Raw genomic sequence first — 25,111 nt, forward strand, 5'->3', positions numbered from 1 at the left:
TCTGGTTCATTGGTTGGTTTCATAATTTTTATCTCTAGTTTTTGTTTGTTTACATATAACCTTTTAAGAGAAAGAGAGAGAGCAAAAGGATAGGCAGGGAGGTAGGGAGAATATTGAAGTAGTAGGGAAACAAGAAAATATCATCTGAATATACTGTATGAAAAAAGCGCAAGTCGATAACTAAAAAAAAAATGTTCAAGGCCATCTTATTACAGATCATATAATAGTGTAAAGTAAATTAAGAAATACCATTTAAAAACAAAAGAATTAAATTTTTCAAAGCAAAGGAATCTGAAATTATTCCTAAACCATCTGACTCTTAGAATGGGCTATACCTGCTCTACTACTCAGAGGTCTCCAGGATAGACCCAAGGGATGAATACATATCATAAAGGGGGGCCTTATAAGACTGATTTACACATGGGATGGCTAGTTCAGCAATGACCATCTGTGTAATAGAGATTCTGAGAAGCCAATGACTATTTTGTTCTCAAAACCAAAACAGCACCGAATGCTGGAGGGTCTATGGAGTGTTGTTGTTGCTGGTCTTAAATATACATTGGAATGTTGAGGAAATTCGACCCTTATATCAGTGAAGGAAGGCAGTGGTAACATGAGCAACAACAGAAGTATAGATGCACTCATCAGCAAGAGGGGAAACAAACCAACAAGCCATGCTGCGTTGTCTTGGGACAACTTTCTGTCTTTACCAGCAGGATTTGTTCCCTACTGCTGGGGAGGGTTGCTGCATTCAGTGAATACTTTAGGAAATATTCTCACAGGACTTCCCAGTGTGTTCCTTAGTTAATTCTAAATAAGGATGAGAAGGCTAACCATCACACTTGCCAACCATATACGTGGAAGATAAAAATGACTATATAATTTTTGTTTGTTTTATAGACTTCCTGGTGGATTTTATTTTTTACCTGTATTCTCTGTTATTTCCTCATTGGAAGCAAAAGGGAACTGTTATTAGCTCATTGGAAGTAAAGGGTTGAGTATCCTACTCCTAAGCTTAAGTTTGGGATGTGGTGATGTTAGGAAATGATGTAGGCTGTAGAACCAGGCGTTATGGTGCTCCCAGGTGGTGTTCTGCAGGGGTGGGGTGCACTGGATTTTTAATCACTTTTAATCATTTCCCAAGCATAGTCACACTAGAGGAACAACACTAGGGGAGCAGCTGGAAATCAGGCACCGTATTGAGTCCTTTTTCTTCCTTAATTTCCTTCCTTATTTCCTCTCCTGTGGAGACCCCAAAGTTAGCTTAAGGTACTCCAAGACCAAGTTCTTAGCACAAAACAGAGGCCAGAGATAAGGGACAAAAACAGGAGATAGAGGAAGAGGAAGAGGTAAGGTAAGGGAACCAGGGAGAAGATAGAAAGGAGTGCAAGGAAGAGGAGAAGGGATATTTGTCCAAGGGACTAAGGACTGCATCTGGATAGAGAGGAGACAGACATGGCCCATAAGCAAATGGAGATTTATAAAGGTAAAAGGGGAAAACCCCATGTCATGATAAGTTGGTTAATTTTGGTTGGGCATACTAATTAAGGTGGCAAAAAAAGGGTGGGCTTCTAATTTTGATAGCTGGACTTTTGTAGTCAGCCTCAGGAGAAAGAAGTAGTGAATAAACTAATAGACCTTGGTGGCTATAGATTTAGGAATGTAATCTATTTGTTTGGTGTTTTTGTTTTGTTCTGGTTTTAGCAAAGCAGAGAAATTGAAGAGCAAGGGAAGGCCTGCTAGATCCCTGTGTGCTATGCTTGGGACTGGCTAGATTCCCTTCATCTTCTTCTTTCTCTTTCTTTCTATTTTTTCTACTTTTTTTTGTGTGAGTTTTACTGTTCAGAAAAGGTTTCAGGCTTTCCTGAACTACAGAGATCCACTTAGCACTATCTTTCAATTGCTAGGATTAAAAGCATGGATATTATGCCACAACTGCCTCTTGCAAGATGAATGAACTCAGGTAATCTCTTAGCCTTTAGTTAGCAGGCTTTAACCAGGCTATACAACACATATGCATCAGAGAATACTATGTCTAGATTCAAGGGAGAAAGTAAGCTCTAAAAACTTATTGATAATTTGTTTTATGTAATATGTGCTATAAAATAATCAAGGACTTTCTCAAAGCTTCTGTTTGCTCTTCTACCAGAGACTCTGAGAAGCCACGTGACTGTTTATCCACCACTCTGGGTCAGTGGACTCAGATAAAAGGAAACAGAGCAGTGAAGAAAAGTTGTTAGTTCCTCTAAGAGACCAAATCTTTTAAATTCAGACTCCATTTTAGAGAACCTGACCTAAGTTTGAACTCAAGTAAACTAACAGACCAGTACAAAAGATTAGTTTTTAAGTTACCTCCCAACAAAACCTGAGCCTAGTTCCAGTCTCTAGGCTCATCCCCAACAAGACCTGGGTCTCCAGATTATTACCCCATCAGACAAGACCTGTGTCTCCAGGTTATTACCCCATCAGATCTGTACCCCAGGTTACAAGCCCATTCCCTGCCTAATGACTACCAATGCAGAGGGAAATAGAAATTAAGTTTTTTGTTTGACTCCCAGCACCAGGCAATTATGCTAAAGGCTTTCCTTTTAGCTTTCCAATTAGATGCTTGTGTAGGACCATGAAAGGCAGCCTGGTTTCTGGTCGAACACAGGCTAGAAATTGCAGTGCTCCCAGACTCCAGGCTCCTGACATGAGGCTACAGCCCTCCATAGATTTAGGTCCTTCAGCCATGTAGGGCAATGCCCCCTCACTCCTCGACATGTAGAGGGTGTGACTACAGGCCACCGAGCCTCAAGACAGATCTTTATATTAATTAGGTACCTAAAGGCCAGAGGGGCATAGCCAATTAAACATACCTTCCCAGACCCTCCTCCCTGCAAAAGGTATTTAAACTCAGGCCTGCAATGAAAAAACAGGGGTACAATTTTCATCTACTTTCCATCATGGCAATAAATATCTTAAGATCACCGACTGTTTCTCTTCTTTGGGACCCAACGTAGGGAACAGTGGAGCAGATCTTCATCTACAGAGCTGCCATCTAATCTCCCGTAGAAGATGTCTCTGCATTCCCAGACACAGAGACCACCAACCCAACCCAAGCAAGCCAAGGAAGACTCTCATGCCTGCAGGACACAACCAGAGTCTCTCTCCCTTTCTCTACCCTTCAGCTATGGGCCAGTTCAGCCTGTACACTCCCACTTCGTTCTCGGCTTTTCCGAGGCTTCTAGCAGTGCCTAGAGGCCCAAGAGCCTGAGAACCAGGAGGTCCTCGGCCGCCTTTTGCTCCAGGGAACCCGCAAGCCAAGAACTCTGGCAGTCCCCTGGGACCTCAGACTGCACTCCCCACCTCTGGAGTGGAGTCCTGTGGCTTCACATAGCCTGATGCCTACCCAGCACCAGCATGGAGTGAGCACCGACAACACTATTGAAGTTTTGTAGTTCTGGTCTATAATGAAAAACAATTGCAGATAACCAGGAATTATTTTCTGAGTAGAAAGAAATGAATACATACGTTGTTTTTTTTTTTTTTTTTTTTTTTTTTTTTTTTGAAGGAGTTAATTAAAGACTCTATGTGACGTAGCAGATGGCACCACACTGGTGGGCTTGACACAGTCACTTGCCCTGCATTTCCATCCCGCCTGCCAGGGCTTTCTCTGAATACCCTTTGGGGCATATCTCTTGGCTGAGATCCCTCTAAGGTCTCTGTGTGAATATGCAATGGTGAGAGCAAACATTGAGGTGGCTGGCTCAATGGTGACCTGGACTAGAACAGCAGTAAATGGGCATCATGGTGCCAAACAGCAAGAGCAGCAAGCTGCCAGGGATAATTCCAAACCTGTGGTCACACAGATAGTCCTGGTTAAAGCTGGTGGGTCATGAAATGAAACCAAGAGTATAAATGAAGGGGAGGGAATTGTGAAGTGGATGGAAAATCTGATGAGCTTGAGCAAGATAAGAAGGTAGAGAGGTGAGAGAAAATGATGACTATATATATGTAAGAAATTTTCAAAGAACAAATCAGTTTTAAAATGTTTGTGGTTTGGGCAAAGTGATTAGATTTTAAGAATGATTAGTTAGTTAATCTGATATATTCACAACATAATATTATTAGAAGATACTAGAAAGCAGAAAGAGGCTTAACTGAAGGAAGTGAGTCAACAGAGTCATGCCCTAAAATGGTACTTTGTTTTCAGTCACTTTCAAGTCTATTTAGCTTTCTGTCTGCCATAAGGTGAACAGCTTCCCTCCACCATTCTCTCTTCACTGTGCCTTTCCTAATAATAGGTCAGAAAGACAGCTACAAACTGAAATTCCTGAAGCCATGACTCAAATAAACCATTCCTTCATTAAATATATATATATATATAATTTGTCCCAGCAATCAAAAATGCTAACCTACTAGCTTGTTTCTCTTCTGTCCTAAGAGAACACTGGCCAAAATCAACCTGTGGAGGAAACAGTTTATTTATTTTACAAGTTATAATCTATCATTGCTGAAACCAGAGCAGGAACTGGAGCTGAGACCATAATGGAAATACTGCTGACTTGCTTACTCCCATGGCTTCCTCAGCCTGCTTTTTTCACCCAGCCCAGGGATGTTTACCTGCCCAGGGCACTGCCATCAATGGGCTAGGCCCTCCCACACTAATCATTAACCACAAAATTGCACCAGAGACATTGTCACAGGCCAATCTGACAGAGACAGTTTCTCAACTGGAGTTTCCTCTTTCCAGATGAACCTGGTTTGTGCCAAGGTGATGAAAAACAAACAAGCACAGTGATATTTCTAATATTTTAGTTGACACCAGAAACTGTTAAGACTCAAAATTGTAAGCATGGAGGGAATGACTTTTGCTTGCAATATGATAGATTTTGAAAAACTAGAAGATAATGTCATGGAAGAACTAGATGTTTGATCTCATTAAAATTCCTGTGCTGAAAATTGTTGTGTTGAAATCCTCTCTGGAATGGTGGATCTTAGTTATTGAGTCAATAGGATTTCGGATCATGGTGGGAACATGCCTCTGGCTGTGTTTGTGAGTGCATTTTCAGGAAGGTTTACCGAAGAAGGATTATACTCTCTGCATATAGGCAGAATCATTTCATGTCCTGAGGTCACAAGCTGAATAAAACTGAGATAGCAAACTAAGCCCCTGAGTTCACCTCTCTCTGCTTTCTGACTACAGATGTGATGTCACCAGCTGCCTCACTCTCTGGCCACCAGGGCTTCACCACCATGGTGGGCTGTGTCACCTCTTCCTTTAAGCTGAAATAAACCTTGTCTCTTTTAAGTTGCTTCTTGTTAAGCATTTGGTCAAAGCAGCTGGAAAGCAACAAATACACTTTCATATCTAATTCTTGCCATATGCGGATACAAATTAAAAGTCAGCAATTCGAAACCATAAAGATATCCTTACCAGAACCAAGTCATGTTGGAAACTTGATTTTAGAGCCATAGTATCATGTACCACACCGCTGAACTGAGAAAACAGTTTGATGCCATTAGAAATTCAGTCTATAGTAATAATAATAATTAGTTAGTCGATGCAGTAATTTGATATAGTAGCTCCAACTCTAACCCAGTCTACTTCATTCTATCATCTTTCCTCATTTATCGTCTTTTTGCTTGTTTTCTTCTACATACTTTCCTAGTTCTTTTCACTATTGCCGGTAGCCCCCCTTTATCTTTCTTTCTCACTTCTACAACTTCCCTGCTGTCTCTGAACTACTTAGTGCAATAAAAGATTATCCAAAGGTGGAAGAGAAATGACTCACCCAATTCTAATACAATTCAAAACGTTTTATTTTCTAACACATCTCATGGTCAAACAATCTGCACGTACTGTAGAAAATGGGAAATTATGGGCATATAATAAGGACAAGAAGAGAAAATTTGTACTTAAAAACAACAAAGATTTTTTTTTTTTTACTGACCAAGACACTGAAGTAGTATTAAAAATATTTAATGATGTAGGATTTAAAAATATTTTAAAATCCCAGTGCAGAGTCTCTTCCCACCTTTGACCATTCATATTTCCAGATGAAAGACACACACAGCTTTATATTTTTATATATGCCTCAGGCGGCACAATAGCTGTGCAACTCTCTACCCCTCCACCAAGTTGTTAGACTTTACCTCCTATCCATAACCCAAGTTATTACTTACCGTGTTTCATCTGGACTGCTCTTAGCTTCAATTAGGCAGCCCTCTGAGCCACATTCTTTTGGCCCCTAGCCCATGGCATCACTCCTCCTTCCTCCTGTATATTTTTTTCTATCCAATTGCAGCTTCTCTTCCTTCCTCCTGTGGTCTCAAGCCCAGTAAATCTAAATCCCACCTATGTCTCTTCACCACATTTATTGATTACTGGCATTTTTATTTAGCAATCAGAATTAACTGGAGGCAGGGGCCCCCAGTGTCATACATGCGGACTCTCTTTGGTGCAAATAGTTTTGAGGGACCTAATTAGCATTAGAATACAAGCAGCATTAGGCCAACTTGCTACACACTAAGATGTCTCTTGCAATTCATCCCCTTTTGAAGGCCTGTGCCTGAAGATCTTACTACAGAACCTAGCACTCTCTAGGTAGAGAAAGAAGCCCATGGTGAAAACTGAAAGTTACTCACATATGTTGCAGAGAAATGTACACTGGGGTTAAAAAGAAACTTAGGGAGAGAGAGAGAGAGAGAGAGAGAGAGAGAGAGAGAGAGAGAATCCTCATACATTCCCTAGAGTTTCCTCAGATCTCAGTTTCTTCTTTTCCTGTTTTTCTCTTTAATGAAGCTTGCTTATGTTTTATATACACCCATGAGAGTATATAATAGGTCATTAGTCTTCATTGGCATGACACAGCAAATTCAAATCAATCTCCCAAATCGCTCTTTGATGATCATGAGTTGTAGCTCACTAGATCCTTGGGTCAAGAAAGACTCTGTTGCATTAAAAATCTGCATTAATCTGGTCACACAAGTCCATCCTCCAAAGTCTCAATTACAGAATGGGCTGCAAATTCACCCTGATAACACCCTGGGCGTGGAATCCCAGAAATGTTTTATGGTGTAAGAAAGCCAAAGATGAGAGGCCGTGTGACAATTTCTGAAAGCCACTCTATTCCAAAGATCATATTCTGGCATGCCAGTCCCTCTCCTGGCTCCTCCAGTACCAAACTGGAATTAGCTTGAAGAGAAAATAATAGGCCTGCACTTCTTACTCCTCTGCTTTTCCCCCTCATGCCTGGCTCTGCCACTTCTGCCACTTCTGCCCCTCTCACTGCACTTTGAAAGTGACTTTATTCTGAATTCTACCTTTCCACCTGGAGATAGAAGCACACTCCAGCCCAGTTTTCTCCTCCCTCAGTGTGTTGAAGGGCAGCGTCTGTATAAAGCTGGAGAAGACATGGTATAGATATATGCTGGTCTGGGGATAGAAAAGGCATGCTGAAGTCTATACCTCCCCTACTCATTGTCAATCACTGATAAGAAATGGAACATTGTGCTGAAAAGCAGTGCAGGTATCACTACTCGATTTTACAGATAGGGGATTAAGATGAAAGGAGAAGAACAGTGCATTTGAGGAAAAGTGAAATGTGGATCTTAGGACATGCCTGACTATTACAGTGTAATTTATTATGCAAAGTTGCCCTTTCTGACAATCAGCAATTGAGATGGTAACAGAAGGCTTTCAGCAGGCAAACAAACCCAGCAGGGAACCTGCCCCTGGCTCTTGTCTCTCTGCAGGATACATAATTAAGCTAACACCTTATAGAGAATGGCCAAGAGAAAGTCAAATTTCTGTAGCCTGTGGTCATCAGATCATGTTGTATGTTCTTGAAAATTCCAACTGTCAGAGCTGAAACAATTTAATGGCAACTCTCAGATTCCTCATACTGAACCTTCATCCTCTCTGTGCATGACGACCACCTAGAGTGCAGGCCCTCCTGCTTGGTTTAAGAAAGAGTGGATTACACAATGTATGGATACAAGTGAAATGAAAGGAGTTATTTCATACATACATACACACACACACACACACACACACCACACACACACCACACACACACACACAAACACACACACACACACACACACACACACACACACTGTGGTAGGGGAGACATACTCCTATATGCTCCCTATATCTGATTAGTGCACTCAGTGATCCTAATGAGTTTTACATATCCTCTTCCTTTTCTAGCTTCATTTCTTTCCTGTCAGAAGTTTCATTCCCATCTATTTTTTTTCCTGCTAAGAGGAAAAGGAAGCAGTGCCCTTGCTGATTTGTGTGGTGCTGTGGCTCTTCAGAACCCATTTGTACAGAAGTAGCACAGGTCACCTTGCCAATGCAATTGCTTAATACCACTGATCTTGCATCAGCTCTATCATCACTCAGGATGCTGCATCTCCAGTAATACTCCTATGAACACTGTCTTCCATGTCAACTAGACAAAAGAGATGGCAGTGATGTGAAGGAATTGTGTGTCTTATAGAATCACAACCTCCAAACTCTTCCAAAGAGATGATATCTACCACCTTTAGCAGACTAACCTGGATGTTGAGATGATACCTCTACATACATAAATGATTTCCTGAATACTAGAGACAAGAACTAAGGGTTTACAGATAAAAGGATATTGCCACAGTACCACACTCTCAGGAGCTACACACTACTCTATGGTGTTCACTGTAGTTGGAATATGAATAAGCCAGAACCTTGACATGGACACCCTCATGACTTGTGTTCAAGTACAAGAGATGCAAGAGGGAGAAGAAATAACACATGCTTGAAAAGGCCATAAGGAATCATATTAGTCTAAAATTACATATATATATATATATATATATATATATATATATATATATATATATATGAAATTATGTTTCATGGGGTAATTAATGCTGTACAAAATATCCATAGACTATCTAACAAAAAATCCATAAGTGGGTATGAGAAACCTCCTTTTGAATCATTGGTCAAGGGAGTCCAACAGACTCCCCAAGGGAGACCCAAACAACATAGGCTATTGCTGTTTCCTTTGGTTGACTTCCAGAAGCTGAAGATCAAGGTCTATTGCTGAAAGCTCCATAGACTTTGAACAGAGGACTTAAGCTGGTTCTGACTCAAAAGCTTCCCCACTGAGACTAGTTTTCATAATAGCAGAGGATGCAAGCTCCCAAGGGAGAAAGTCATTTAATATTTCTACATAAATATGAAGCCTATGAACTACAACAATGATCAGCACAGCAAGATATCCCTTAAAGGTATAGTAGTGGTACTTATATATTGGTAGTTACCAATGCTGTCTAATTATACTTAAGGACCACTAAACAGAAAGGAAGTCATGGCTGGTACTGTAAACTTAGCCACCCACACATTGCTAGTGAGGGCATAGATCTCAAAGAATCTACTACTGTCATTTCTTAAACCTGTTTAGGATTGCCAGTATTATTTCTGACTACTTTCTAAACACTGATTCTCATGTGCATAGACAAGCATCGTTCTTACCCCTCACTAAAGATGCTTCTTTTTAAAGCAGGCAGAAACAGTTGTAGAAATTGACTACTAACCAGAATGTGGATGAGTACTGGGGGTACTCATCCACAGTTGACACAGTTACAATACAACCCTTATAGCCACGACTAAGAAAATATTATAGAAGAAGCATAAAGATGGACAGTGCCAGAGAACCAGGGAGTCTGCTGCAAGACTGAGTCTTCTATATACAGTGGGCAGACTATACCCATGATAGCTCAGCAGTATAACTTCTTAAAGCTTGGACAATGAAAATACCAGTGTGGTTAGAAAAACCACATGGGGCTACAGGTAACCAAAAACTGCTAAGAAAAATGACTAATGATAACTAAGATGAGAGAGAATAAAGCAAACTCACAAGTTTAAAAGAAAAAGAGAGAAAGATGCAACTTTCATAGCCCAAAATTTGAACTAAAACATCCTGTGAATAAGACACCTAAAAATAATGTTAGCACAATACTAGTAGCCTAGGATGACATGATACTTTAAACAGGATATGCTCATGTAAGGTTCATTTACCAGGCTTTTATCTTTAACATGCGGCCCTAAGTCGATGCCATAGATGTAGGGCCTGAAATTCCTCCTTGGAGTAACACGTATGCCTACATGTGTGAAAGGGATCCTTACTAGAGCTCACTTCATGTTCAGATGGAACAGATGAAAATCTGATGAAGACAAGACAAGTATACAAGAGCTAAGATTCAAGTGACAATTGGGTATGGAAGTGATTTGAAGGCACAAGATTCATGCTCTCTCATGGCATAATTGGATCAGCCTGGTAAGAAACTCCTGGTGTGTGTATTACAAAGATCTCTGGGCTAAAAAGCTAGTAAACTCCCAAAGCTAATAAAATCAGTCTCTGGAAGAAAAGCCTAAGCTGTACTGCCCAAAACAAGTCTATGGCTTAGTTTTAGATACAACTGAAACTTGAATGTTTAATGTATGCCTTCCCACAAAACACACACCCAAGCCCATATCCACACCCATACCCCCCCACACACACATGCACGCATACACAAAACCAAAAAACTGTATTTTAAATTCTCTTTTAACAGTTGCAAAACAAAAACAAAACACACAAAAAAAAAAATCAGACAAAACACCTAAAAATTGAACCCATGGTATATGGTTGATATACGGTTGGCCAAGATTCTCTTCAGTGCTTTGAACTTTCTTTTCGGTCAATTGATAATTTTCTGAGCTGTGCAAAATGTCTTTAGTTTTATGGCATCCCACTTGTCAATCATCAGCCTTAATTTCCCAGGAAAATAGAGTACTTTTCAGAAAGCCCTTTATTAATCCTGTAAATTTACGATACTGTTTATGTTTCCTTCTAACAGTTTTAGTGTTTCGGGGTTCACATTAAGGTCTTTGATCCATTTACAGTTAGTATTTATGTAAAGTGATAGCTATGGGTCTAATTGCTTTCTTCTACACGTAGATATTGAGTTTACTCAACACTGCTTATTGAAAATGCTTTCTTTTCTTATGTGTATGCTTGGCATTTTTGTCACATATCAGATGTCCTAAGTTACATGTACTCATGTTGGGGTTTTCTATTTTGTTCCATTGGTCTCTGTGTCTCTTTTGGTGTCAAGATCATGCTGTTTGATATAGAATAGCAACCCCTCCTTCTTTGTCCTTTTTGTTTAGGCTTTCTTTCAGTATCCTTTTTTTTATATATAGTTCCATGTGAATTTTTAGATACTGTTTTCTATTGGCATAAAGAATGTTGTTTGACTAGGACTGCACTGAATCTATTAACTGCTTTTGGTACAATTGTCATTTTCACATTTACTCTACCAATCCAAGAGCATTGGGAGAGTTTTCACTTTTTTGATGTCCTTCTCAGTCTCTTTCTTCAGTGATCTGATGTAATTGAAGTCTTCACCTCCTTGGTTAGATTTATTCCTGGATTTATTGAGGCTATTGTGAATGGTAGTATGTACATGGTTTCTCTCTAGTATAGTTGTTGGTTTGGAGACGGCTACTGATTTTTGAGAGCTGATTTTGTGTCTTGTTATTTTGTTGAACTCAATGATAAATTCTAGAAAGTTTCTTGTAGGATATTTAGGAGTTGTGTATAGTATTAAATAAACTGTAAATATATAATTTGATCTCTTCTTTTACTTTTTGTAACCGTTTAATTTTTTTTCTCTTGTCTTATTGCACTAACTTGTGCTTCCAGTACTATATTGAAAAAAAGGTAGAAATAGTGTGCATTCCTATCTCATTCATGATTTTACTGGGATAGCTTTAAATTTTTCTCAATGTGGGATGATGCTATCCCTGGGTTTTTCATATATAACATTTATTATGCTGAAGTATCTTCTAGTCCTGCTATCTCTAGGACATTTATCATGAAGGATTTTTTCCTAAGGCTTCTTTCTGCTTCTATTGAGATGATCACACAGTTTTGTCTGTAAGTCCATTTACATGATTAATTAAATCTCTTGACTAACATATGTTGAGCCAGTGGGGATCTCTGGGATGAAGTTGACTTAATAGTGATGGATGATCTTTTGGATATGTTTCTTGCAAGCGTTTTACTGAGGATACTATCATCTATGTATACCAGGGATATTGGCCTTCTTGTAGGGTCTATACCAAGACTGTATATTAGGTAAATACTAGCTTCATAGGAATTTTTAAGAATTTCTTCTGTTTCAATTATTGCATAGTTGAAAAATATTCATTGTAGATATTCTTTGAAAGTCTGGCAGAGTTCTGGTGTGATTCCATCTGGGCCTGAAATTCTTAATTGGAAATTTCAATCTCCTCTTTTGTTATGGGTCTGCTCTGGTTGGTGATCCCTTCTTGGCTTCAAAAGATGGTTTGCCTAAATCTGGAAATTTATCAATTTCTTTTAAATTTTCCAGCTTAATGGAGTACAGGTTCTTTTTTTCTTCTTCTCTTTTAATTGGGTATTTTACTTATTTACATTTAGAATGTGATCCCATTTTCCGGTTTCCCCTCTGAAAATCCCCTATCCTGTCCCCCATTACACTGCTTCTATGAGGGTGCTCCACCAACCCACACACCCATTCCTACCTCACCACCCTATCATTCCTCTCCATCAAGCTTTCACAGGACCAAGGGTCTACCCTCCCATTGATGCCAGATAAGGCCCCTTCAGCTCCTTCAGTCCTTCCCCTAACTCCTCCATTGGGATCCCTGTGCTCAGTCAGAGGGTTGACTGCAAATACCCACATGTGTATTGGTCAAGATCTGGTGGAGCCTCTCAGGAGAAAGTTGTATCACGATTCTATCAGCAAACAATTCTTGGCATCAGCAATAGTGTCTGGGTTTGCTGTCTGAACATGGGATGGATCCCTAGGTGGGCAGTCTCTGGAGGGCCTTTCCTTCAGTCTCTGCTCCACTCCCTGTCGCTGTATTTCCTTTAGACTAGAGCAATTATGGGTTTAAAATTTTGGAGACAGGTGGGTGGCCCCATCCCTCAACCGGGGTTAGGGTGCCATCCCTAACCTCTGCATATGGTCTCAACAAATTCTCCCACCCCTTTGTGGGGTATTTCAGCTAATGACATTCCCATGGGATCCTGAGAGGCTCTAACTTTCCTGGCATCTGGGACTTTCTGGTTGCTATCCCCAGTTCCCCATACCCCATGGCTACACACCTCTGTTCAATTTCCATCTCCTCCCATACCTGATTCTTCCTCTCTTTTTTCCCCTCCTCCTCTTCTCTTCCTCCCAAGTCCCTCCCACCCTCTACTTCTCTTGATTATTTTGTTCTCCCTTCTAAGTAGGACTGAAGCATCTATTCTTTGGTTTTCCTTCCTCTTGAGCTTCATGTGGCCCATGAGTTGTATCATGTGTGTTCTGTTGTTACGGGGTTATCTCACACAGGATGATATTTTCTAGATTCACTCATTTGTCTATGGATTTCATGAACCCAATGTTTTTAATAACTGAGAAGTATTTCATTGTATAAATGTACCACATTTTCTGTATCCATTCCTCTGTTGAGGAACATCTGGTTTCTTTCCAGCTTCTGGTTATTATAAATAAGACTGCTATGAACATAGTGGAGCATGTGTCCTTATTATATGTTGGAGCATCTTCTTGGTATATGCCCAGGAGTGGTATAGCTGGGTCCTCAGGTAATACTATGTCTAATGCTCTGAAAACCCACCAGACTGATTTCCAGAGTGGTTGTACCAGCTTGTAATCCCACAAGCAATGGAGGAGTGTTCCTCTTTTTCCAAACCTTCACCAGCATCTGCTATGACCTGAGTTTTCAATCTTAACCATTCTAATTGGTGTGAGGTGGAATCTCAGGGTCATTTTGATTTACAATTCCCTGATGACTAAGAATGTTGAACATTTCTTTAAGTGCTTCTCAGTCATTCAAGTTTCCTCAGTTGAGAATTCTCAGTTTAGCTCTACTCCCCATTTTAAAATAGGGTTACTTGGTTCTCTGGAATCTAACTTCTTAAGTTCTTTGTATGTATTGGATATTAGCCCTCTATTGAATATAGGATTGGTAAATATATTTTCCCAATCTGTTGGTTGCCATTTGGTCCTATTGACAGTGTCCTTTGCCTTACAGAAGCTTTGAAATTTTATGAGGTCCCATTTATTAATTCTTGATCTTAGAGCATAATCCATTGGTATTCTGTTCAGGAATTTTCCCATGTGCCCATGTGTTTGAGGCTCTTCCCCACTTTCTTTTCTATTAGTTTCAGTGTATCTGGTTTTATGTGAAGGTCCTTAATCCACTTAGACTTGAGTTTTGTACAGGAAGATAAGAATGGATCAATTTGCATTCTTCTACATGTTGACTGCCAGTTGAACCAGCACCAATTGTTAAAAATGTTGGTTTTTTTTCCCCACTGGATGGTTTTAGTTTCTTTGTCAAAGAATAAGTGACCATAGGTGTGGAGGTTCATTTCTGGGTCTTCAATTTTGTTCCATTGATCTTCCTGCCTGTCATTGTACCAATAGCATGCAGTTTTTATCACAATTGTTCTGTAATACAGCTTAATGTCAGAGATGGTGATTTCCCCCAAAAGATTTTTTATTGTTGAGAACAGTTTTCACTGTCTTGAGTTTTTGTTGTTACAAATGAATTTGAGAATATCCCTACCTCTGAGAAGAATTGAGTTGGAATTTTGATGAAGATTGCATTGAATCTATAGATTGCATTTGGTAAGATGGCCATTTTTACTATATTAATTCTGCCAATCCACGAGCATGGGAGATCTTTCTATCTTCCAAGGTCTACTTCGATTTCTTTATTCAAAGACTTGAAATTCTTGTCATATAGATATTTCACTTGTTTCGTTAGAGTCACACCAAGATATTTTATATGGTGTGTGACTGTTGTGAAGGGTGTATTTTCTCTAATTTCTTTCTCAGCCTGCTTATTCTTTAAGAAGAGGAAGGCTACTGATTTCTTTGACTTAATTTTATATCCAGCCACTTTGCTGAAGTTGTTTATCAGGTTTAGGAGTTCTCTGATGGAAATTTTAGGGTCACTTATGTATACTATCATATCATCTGCAAATAGTGAAATTTTGACTTCTTCCTTTCCAATTTGTATCCCTTAGATCTCCTTTTGTTTTCTAATTGCTCTGGCTAAGACTTCAAGTACTATATTAAATAAATAGGGAGAGGGAGGAAAGCCTGATTTTAGTGGGACTGCTTCAAATTTCTCTACATTTAGTTTGATGTTGGCTACTGGCTTGCTTGCTGTATATTGCTTTTACTATGTTTAGATATGGGCCTTGGATTCCTGATCTTTCCAAGACTTTTACCATGAAGAGATGTTGAATTTTTTCAAATGCTTTTTCAGTATCTAATAAAATGATCGTGTGGTTTTTTTCTTTGAGTTTGTTTATATAGTAGATTACTCTGATGGATTTCCAAATATTGAACCATTCTTACATCCCTTGGATGAAGCCTACCAGATCATGGTGAATGATTGTTTTGATGTGTTCTTTGGTTCAGTTTAAGAGAATTTTATTGAGTATTTTTGCACCAAAAATATTCAAAAGTGAAATTGGTCTGAAGTTCTCTTTGTTGGGTCTTCAGGTGGTTTTGGTATCAGCATAACTGTGGCTTCATGGAACAAATAGGTTACTGATTTTTTTTTTTTTGAGTTAATTTTATATCCAGCCACTTTGCTGAAGTTGTTTATCAGGTTTAGGAGTTCTCTAGTGGAAGTTTTGGGGTCACTTAAGTATACTATTGTGTCATCTGCAAATAGTGATATTTTGACTTCTTCCTTTCCAATTTGTATTCCTTTTTCTGTTTTGTGGAATAGTTTGATGAGTATTGGGTCTTCTTTGAAGGTCTAATAGAATTCTGTATTAAACTCATCTGTATTTGGGGTATTTTTGGTTGGGAGACTTTTAATGACTGCTTCTATTTCTTTAGGGGTTATGGGAATGGGTTGATGGTTTATCTGATCCTGATTTAACTTTAGTACCTGGTATCTGTCTATAAAATTGTTCATTTCATCCAGATTTTCATGTTTTCTTGAGTGTAGGCTTTTTTTTTTTTAGTAGGATCTGATGATTTTTTTAAATTTCCTCAGTTTCTGTTATATGTCCCTTTTTGTTTCTGATTTTGTAAATTTGGATACTGTCTTTCTGCCTTCCAGTTAGTCTGGCTAAGAGTTTATCTTGTTGATTTTCTCAGAGAACCAGCTCCTGGTTTTGTTGATTCTTTGTATAGTTCATTTTGTTTCTACTTGGTTGATTTTAGCCCTGAGTTTTATTATTTCCTGCAGTCTACTCCTCTTGGGTGTATTTGATTCTTTTTGTTCTACAGCTTTCAGATGTGCTGTCAAGTTGCTAGTGAATGCTCTCTCCAGTTTCTTTTTGGAGGCACTCAGAGCTATGTGTTTTCCTCTTTGCACTGCTTTCATTGTGTCTCATAAGTTTGGGTATGTTGTATCTTCATTTTCTTTACATTCTAAAATGTCTTTAATTTATTTACTTATTTCTTCCCTGACCAAATTATCATTGTGTAGAGAGTTGTTCAGCTTTCATGTGTATGTGGGCTTTTTGTTGTTTTTGTTGTTATTGAAGACCACCCTTAGTCTGTGGTGATCTCATAGGATGCATGGGATTACTTCAATTTTCTTGTATCTTTTGAGGCCTGCTTTCTGACAGATTATATGGTAAACTTTGGAGAAGGTACCATGAGGTGCTGAGAAGATGGTATATTCTTTTGTTTTAAAATGAAATATATACGTGTGTGTTTGTGTGTGTGTGTGTGTGTGTGTGTGTGTGTGTGTATAATCTGTTTAAAACATTTGGTCCATAACTTCTATTAGTTTCACTGTTTCTCTGCTTAGTTTCTGTTTCCATGATCTGTCTATTGATGAGAGTGGGTTGTTAAAGTCTCCCACTATTATTGTGTGAGGATCAACGTGTACTTTGAGCTTTATTAAAGTTTTTTTCATGAATGGCAATGCCCTTGCATTTAAAGCATAGATGTTCAGAATTGAGAGTTAATTTTGGCAGATTTTTCCTTTGTTGAATATGAAGTGTCCTTCCTTATTGTTTTTGATAACCTTTGGTTGAAAGTCAATTTTATTCAATATTAGAATGGCTACTTGAGCTTGTTTCTTTGGAAAATTTGCTTGAAAAATTGTTTTCAAGCCTTTAACTGTGAAGTACTGTCTGTCTTTTGTCACTGAGGTACACTTCCTATATGCAGCAAAATGCTGGGTCCTGTTTATGTATCCAGTCTGTTAGTCTATGTCTTTTTATTGGGGAATCAACTCTATTGATGTTGAGATGTATTAAGGAATAGTGATTGTTGCTTTCTGTTATTTTTGTTATTAAATGTGGAATTATATTTGTGTGACTATCTTCTTTTGGGTTTGTTGAAACAAGATTAATTTCTTGCTTTTTCTAGAATGTAGTTTCCCTCTTTGTGTTAAGTTTTTCATTTATTATCTTTTGTAGGGCTGGATTTGTGGAAAGATATTGTTTAAATTCGGTTTTGCCATGTAAAATCTTGGTATCTCCATCTATTGTAATTGAAAGTTTTGCTGGGTATAGTAGCCTGGGCATTTGTGTTCCCTTAGGGTCTGTATGACAACTGCCCAGGATCTTCTAGCTTTCATAGTCTCTGTTGAGAAGTGTAGTGTAATTCTGATAGGTCTGCATTTATAAGTTTCTTGACTTTTTTCCCCTTACTCTTAATATTCTTTGTGCATTTGGTGTTTTAACTATTATGTGATGGGAGGAATTTCTTTTCTGGTTCAATCTATTTTGAGTTCTGTAGGCTTCTTATACATTTATGGGCATCTCTTTCTTTAGGTTAGGTAAATTTTCTTCTATAATTTTGTGGAAGATATTTACAGGTCCTTTAAGTTGGGAATCTTTGCTCTCTTCTATACCTATTACACTTAGGTTTGGTCTTCTTATTGTGTCCTGGATTTCCTGGATATTTGGGGTTAAGAGCTTTTTGAATTTTCTTTGATTGTTGTGTCAATGTTTTTTATGATCTCTTCTGCACCTGAGGTTCTCTCTTCTATCTCTTGTATTCTGTTGATGATGATTGTGTCTATGACTCCTGATCTCTTTCCTAGGTTTTCTATCTCCAGGGTAGTCTCCTTTTGTGATTGCTTTGTTGTTTCTATTTCCATTTTTAGATCCTGGGTGGTTTTGTTGAATTCCTTCACCTGTTTAGTTGTGTTTTCTTATAATTCTTTAAGGGACTTATGTGTTTCTCTTTAAGGGCTTCTACCTGTTTACTTGTGTTCTCTTGTATTTCTTTAAGAGAGTTATTTATGGTCTTCTTACAGTCCTCTATTATCATCATGAGATGTAATTTTAAATCAGAGTGTTGCTTTTCTACTGTGTTGAGGTATCCAGGGCTTGCTGTGGTGGGAAAACTGGGTTCTGATGATGCCAAGTAGCCTTGGTTTCAGTTGCTTATTTTTTTGCCCTTTCCCCTCACCACCTTGTTATCTCTGGTGTTAGCTAGTCTTGCTGTCTCTGACTGGCTTATCTCTTCTGTAAGCCTATGTGTCAACACTCCTGGGAGACCAACTCTCTCCTGGTGGGATTTGGGTATGGAGAGCTGTGGCAAAGGGTCAGCTCCATGCACAGACAGAAACTGGAAGGTAGAGTATTTAAGAAACAGGTTCTTAAATTCTCTTTTATTATTTTCTGAATTTCTTTGGTTGTAATATTTCCTAGTTTATTCCTGAATCTATTAATGTAAGTCAATAAATGTAATTAATCATGTAAATAAATTTGAAGACAAAAATTACATGATCATCTCAATAGATGCAGAAAAAAAATCTTTGAAAAAAAATCCTTCATGATGAATATCCTAGAGATAGCAGGACTGGAAGATAGCTCAGTATAATAAATATTATATTATATTTCTTATGTTCAGCTAAAGGTTTTATTAATTTTATTTATTTTCTTGAAGAACCATCTCTTAGATTTATTGATTCTTTGATCTGATTTCTGTATGTCTATTTTATCAATTTCTTCTCAGATTTTTATTGGTTCTTATGTCATACTGGTTTGGACTTGGTTCTTGTTTCTGTTTGTTTGCTTGTTTGTTTTTAATCATGTTGCATCATTATGTATTTGTGGTCTTTCTGGCTTTTTAAAAATTTTAATTTAATGTTTTTTTACTTATTCACTGCCCCCTTAGGGTTACTCCCTCTCATAACCCTTTCCCTATCCCACCTAAGTATTTTCCTACCCTAGCACTTGAAGTCCTTGCAAGGCTAAGAGCTTCCTCTCTCATTCAGGCCAGACAAGGCAGCCCAGTTAGTAGAGTATATCACATGTACAGACAACAGTTTTTAGGAAAGGCCCATTTCTAGTTGCTCAGGACCCACATGAAGATCAAGCTGCACATCTGCTACATATGAACGGGGAGACCTAGGTCCAGATCGTTTATGTTCTTTAGTTGGTAGTTCAGACTCTGAGAGCCCCAAGCATTCCTGTGCAATTTCTATCTCTTTTGGAGCTGCAATCCTTCCTCTTGTTTTTCTATGAGTTCCCAAGCTCCATTTACTGTTTGGCTTTCAGTGTCTGTATCTATGTGAGTCAGCTGCTGGGTGGAGCCTCTCAGAGGACAACATGCTTCTGATCTTTTACCCTTAACATTCTTTCTGTGTTCTATAGATTTTGTCTTGATTATTGTGTGCCAAGAGAATTTTATTTTTTGTTCCAGTCTAGTTAGAGTTCTATAAGCTTCTTGTATGTTTATAGTCATCACTTTTTTTAGGTTGGAGAACTTTTCTTCTATGATTTTTGTTGAGAATATTTTCTGGGCCATGGAACTAGGACTCTTCACCTTCTTCTATTCATATTATTCTTATGTTAGGTCTTTTCATGCTATCCCAGATTTCTTGGATGTTTTGCGTCAGAAATTTTTTAGCTTTAACTTTTACTTTGACTGATGTATCCATTTCTTCTATTGTATCTTCCACACCTGAGATTCTCTCTTCCAGCTCTTGTATTCTGTTGATGATGCTGGTATTTATTATTCCTGTTCTCTTCCCTAGGTTTTCTATCTCCAGGATTCTCTCAGTTTATGTTTTCTTTATTGCTTCTATTCCACTTTCAAGTCTCATACAGTTTTATTTCCTTCAACTGCTTAATGTGTTTACCTGTATGTCTTTAAGTGATGTTTTTCCTCTTTAAAGACCTCTGTTTGATTATATTTTCCTTTATTTCTTTAAGAAATTATTCATTTTCTCTCTATAGGCCTCTATCATCTTAGTAAAATTGGATTTAAGGTCATTTTCTTGTGTTTCAGTTGTGTTAGGATATCCAACACTTGCTGTAGTGAGGTAGCTGTGCTTTGATAGTTTTCTTTTGAGGGCCTTTAGCATCCAAAGGCCTTTTGTTCCCTGGATGTTTCTGCTGTAGTAGGTATTGGGAAGGGGATAACCCTCAATGGTCCTGGTGTGGCAGGCCTCTGATAAATATTCTTGAGCTGTATGGTTCCGGACCTGCAGTTCTGTATGGTTCAGAAGCCTCAAGTCAGATGAAGGTGGGCAGAGAGGTGGCAGAAGAATGGATGTCCCCCCAGAATGGCAGGCTGCTCAGGACAGCTTGGCTTGGCAAGGAGGGCTCAAAGGGCAGGGAAGATGTGTAGAGGAAGGGACACTTGCCTGTATGATTCAGGAGTCTGATAGCCCTAGAGGAGAGACAGAAGAAGAATCTCTTTTTGATTTTACATATATATATATATATGTATGTATATATATATACATATATGTATATACATATACGTATATATACATATATGTGTGTATAAGATATATATATATATGTAAGATATAGATAGATAGATAGATAGATAGATAGATAGATCTTAGAGTTGTTCTTAATGTGTTCCAAGTAATCATTTTGTGTTCTATTATCATTTGTATTCAGTTTTAGGGATTTGTTTGGTTTTTTTAGTTTAGTTTAATGAGATGTTCAATCTCTACAAGTTAGTGTAGCTACTAGATTTTTTTTTTTTGCTGTTTTTTTCCCCAGGCATTAAAGCATTATTGTCAGATAGAATATATGGAGTATAACCTATTTCAGTTTTTCTGGTTTGGTTAATATTTGTTTTGTGTTTTAGAGATGTGTCCATGGGCTGCTGCATAGCATTCATACTTTTTGGTATTTTCATGAAATATTCTATAGATATCTATTTGGTCATTTGATATATAATACTATTTAATTCACTGTTTCTTTCTTCATGTTTTTAAAGAACTCAAAAGAAGTCAAGAAAACAAATGACCTAAATAAAACGCAGGGCATGAATCTAAACAGAGAGTTCTCAAAATAAGAAATAAAATTTCTTAAGAAGTAGCTCTTTGGAAATGTTCAACATTACTGCCCTTAGAAACATTGCAGGTGTGTCTACTGTGTCACATGTATGTCAGTAAGTGGCGCAAAGGAGAGAGACTATGTCTGTGCTCAGTGTTCCTACCTGTTAATATCTGAATGATCAGTTAGTTGCCTAACACTCCCTGAAAAAAAGTGAGCTTGACACAACAACCAATTGGGCACCAGGGGGCCCTACAGGGAGTTGCCTGAGATGACTATCAATCCAGTACCATGCAGGCCTGGGAGGGCAAAACAAGCCAGAAATGACCCCTGCCCAGTGCTATAATACAAAAGAGAGGCATAACACTTCTGAGACCAATCCTGAAATCAATCCTCAGATGACTCTAGATACTCAGAGACCCCAGGAGCCACTAAGAGGAGCAAATAAGTGGTGGAGAAATAAAAAAGAATGATAAACAGAAGAATGCAGGCACAATGAAGAAAGGCAGAGCTGGATACTCCAAGGTAGCGAAAAACAGCCAGATGAGAGTAGCTGGTGATGCCACCTGGAACCATGGTAGGGTCCTGGCTTGTGCTGCCACTAAGGACCATGTCTGGGTCTGTTGCCCTGAAGCAGCAAGGCTATTACCACCAAAGGCTAGAAGTACATACCTTGCCTGGGCTGCTGCCAGAAGAGAGCTGTGCAAAAATGGCTCCATCCCTCACCTAGGAATCATTAAAGATCTGGCCCTGCAATTATGAGAGTAGGAGAGTTTACCATGCTCCCAGCCAAATGCAGTACTTGGGAAATCAGCCTGTGGACACATTGCAAGCAGTTGCAGGTACTAGCCTACCCAAAGTGTATGAAAATGGACGAGCTGACTCTGCTACTCATCACCCCTGCAGTGATGTGGACTAAGAAGATATATACCTTCCTCACCCCTCACCACTTGAGGCATGTACCAGACTTATCCCTGGGGCCATGAGAGCAGGAGAGCTAGTCCTGCTGGTCCACAGTTGCTGCACTAGAGAGAGCTGACCCTGGTGGCAGGAGTTGCTAGTAAGTTGGCACTGAAGTCATAAAAGTAGAAAAGCTGGTGGAATGATCAGCTCAGATACCCCTCAGGCCCAGATTTACAGGTTTGAATTGGCTAACCCCAACATTTACCCCATTGATAAACTGCTGGAGTACATGAAGTGGTCAGTGTTTACAAAGTCCTGCATGGCTGTGGAAAGAATGACATGATACAGTTTCCTGGCCCTGGAGCCAAATCAGCAGAATGTGGGTTTCTAGAGTGCTGATGGCTGCTGTGGGTGTGGGGCTTGTTTGTATAATAATGTACATAATTTACTTTATGTTCCTCCTTTCAGGAAATGGTCTCCCTGTCAAGGTTAATGACTCCATTGTAATTAGAAGTAGCACAAGTCTGGGAGGCAAGGGTGTATCTAATATTCCTGAGAAAAATGGTAAATGCTGTGACCTTAAGGACAGTCCTTAAGGCTGTGGGAAAGAACTCTGAAAACTTGAGTTCAAGAATACATAATTCCTCTACTATGCAAAATGTAAAGATACAATATAAATTGTATGAGGGGCTTCAGAGACCTAAAAGAAAAAAGGCAGTAGCACTAATGAGCTAGAATGCCAGAAAGATACAAAAGCAGGCAGATTTCTGAGTATAATTTCAGCCTGGACAGTGCAAATTTAGGTCCAGGCAGAGAAGAAGTGGTAATCTCTGTAGTGAGCTGCTGTTTCAGTGGCTACACATTTGCATTTTCCAAGATGGCGCTGGCCTCGTGTTTCCCCAGCAGTAAACAATTATTCTGCGCAGCTGCTAGGCAGAAAGAGCGCCAAGTCACTGGCCTATCCCGAGGCGTAATATTGGGTGGTGAGCGAACAGCCATTCAGAAGTGAATACGTCACTCTAGGGTGTATTTAAGCGAGCCGCTTCCGGTTTCTTCCGTCTTTCCGCTTTACCGTGTGGAGTAGTAAAGGGTCCTCGTCGCAGTACACCCGATTACCGCCTCCTGTCCTTATTCGCGGGTGAAAAGGGATTTGGGGGGCTCTCGTTTCATCTGGTGCCGAAACCTGGGATTTTTCAGGCGCTGCGGGAGACCACCCAAGTTTTGGGACGGGTTAAAAACTGCGGAACTCGAGGTGCATCTTGGAAGGTATGCTTGGCGTGGAGACCTTTGTTGTGACCGAATTTTCATTCACTGCCGCTGCTGCAGCAGCTGGCCTTGTGCTCGTGTGGTTTTCGTTGGCAGTCTATTTTTGTTGTGAGGATCCAGCCCGAGGCACAGTTAATAGGGCGAGCGGAGAGGTTTCAAAAAAGGTCTGCTCTAAGCTATCAGAACCAGGATGTGGCAACAGGCGCTCAGCCATAGGGTTGGGAAAAGAGAAACAGATGAAGAAGTCTGGAGAGAGACTGGCCAGAGAGTTTGGTTATAGGAAAGAATGTTCAGGAGGAATACAGGCCACTGCAGGGCCTATTAAAGCTAACAAATCTTCACCGGCTGGTGAAGAGAAACCGGAGTTCAGGGGAAGCCCCTCGCACTCCATTAAGGAGCCTGCTTCCATACACCCTAGCAGCTCCGAGGAAGATCTAACACAAGGAGAGGAAGAGGGCCTGGGGCAGGAACCAGCTGCCTGTACAAAGGCTGGCAGTTCCAAAGTAAGACTAAGAAAGACTTTGAATTCCTCAGCCCCACCCTTGCCTCCGACTTATGACTCGGGCGGAGACCCTAATTCATTTCTCAGCCCGGCATATCAGAGGCAGCTACAGCTTGCATTTCCGGTCTTTGAAGCGGCAGAAGGCGCCCGCGTTTAAGCTCCCGTAGATTATAGACAGGTCAAAGAATTAGCGGAAGCAGTGCAGGCATATGGAATTGGAGCTAATTTTACTGTAGCCCAAGTAGAGAGGTTAGGTACAGCTGCCATGACTCCAGGAGACTGGCAGGACACAGTGAAGGCGGTACTTAACAATATGGGCCAATACCTAGAGTGGAAGGCCTTGTGGCATGAGGCGTTACAAGCACAAGCTAGGATTAATGCAAATACTGAGGGACAGCAATTATGGACTTTTGACATGCTAGCGGGAGTTGGCGTACACGCGAATGACCAGACCGCTCATCCTTGGCAGGTCTACGCGCAGATAGCAACAGCTGCGATAAAGGCGTGGAAGTCCCTCCCTAGGAAGGAAGGCAGTAACCTTTATTTGTCCAAGATAATTCAGACAGCTAATGAGTCGTTCTCTGACTTTGTGGCTCCGATGACCGAGGCAGCGGGTAGAATCTTTGGGGAACCAGAACAGGCGATGCCACTAATAGAACAGATGATTTTTGAAAATGCCACGGCAGAATGCCGTGCCGCTATTGCGCCGCGGAGAGCTAAAGGGCTACAAGATTGGTTAAGAGTCTGCCGAGGATTGGGAGGTCCCCTTACTAATGCAGGGCTCGCTGCGGTGAACTTAGAAATGGCGGCAGTGCTGCTTAAGGGTCAGAATCGTGGAACCTTCCCTTCAAAACATATGCTATGCCTGTGGGAAGGCCGGACATAGGAAAAGGGAGTGCCCAAATAATCAAATACCAGCGAAGCTGTGTACTAGGTGTGGAAAGGGCTACCATTTGGCTCAAAATTGCCGCTCTATTAGAGATATAAAAGGTCAAATTCTCCCCCCAAATCTCTCAGCCATTAAGGAGGAAAAATTTTCAAAAAACGGATATGCGGGCCCAAGATCCCAGGGCCCCAAAAGATATGGGACACTGCGGAACACTCAGGGGACTCTTTTCGCTGCAGAGCCACAAGG

At 39.8% G+C, this 25,111-nt stretch overlaps 1 long non-coding RNA gene and 1 other non-coding gene across 2 annotated transcripts in view; both read left to right on the forward strand.

Annotated features, from left to right (window-relative positions):
- Positions 1–9,212: 9,212 nt before the first annotated feature.
- LOC143443220 (uncharacterized) overlaps positions 9,213–25,111 on the forward strand; it is a 33,162-nt gene continuing 17,263 nt past the window's right edge. The window contains exons 1-2 of the long non-coding RNA XR_013111986.1: positions 9,213–9,261; positions 10,181–10,310. This is a non-coding gene — a long non-coding RNA (uncharacterized LOC143443220). The remainder of the gene's footprint in view (positions 9,262–10,180; positions 10,311–25,111) is intronic.
- LOC117714450 (small nucleolar RNA SNORA17) lies at positions 21,371–21,506 on the forward strand. The gene has a single exon (XR_004607532.1). It is a non-coding gene; the product is annotated as a small nucleolar RNA SNORA17 (small nucleolar RNA).

This window comes from Arvicanthis niloticus, chromosome 8 (genome assembly GCF_011762505.2).
Source record: "Arvicanthis niloticus isolate mArvNil1 chromosome 8, mArvNil1.pat.X, whole genome shotgun sequence".
Classification (NCBI taxonomy): domain Eukaryota; kingdom Metazoa; phylum Chordata; class Mammalia; order Rodentia; family Muridae; genus Arvicanthis; species Arvicanthis niloticus.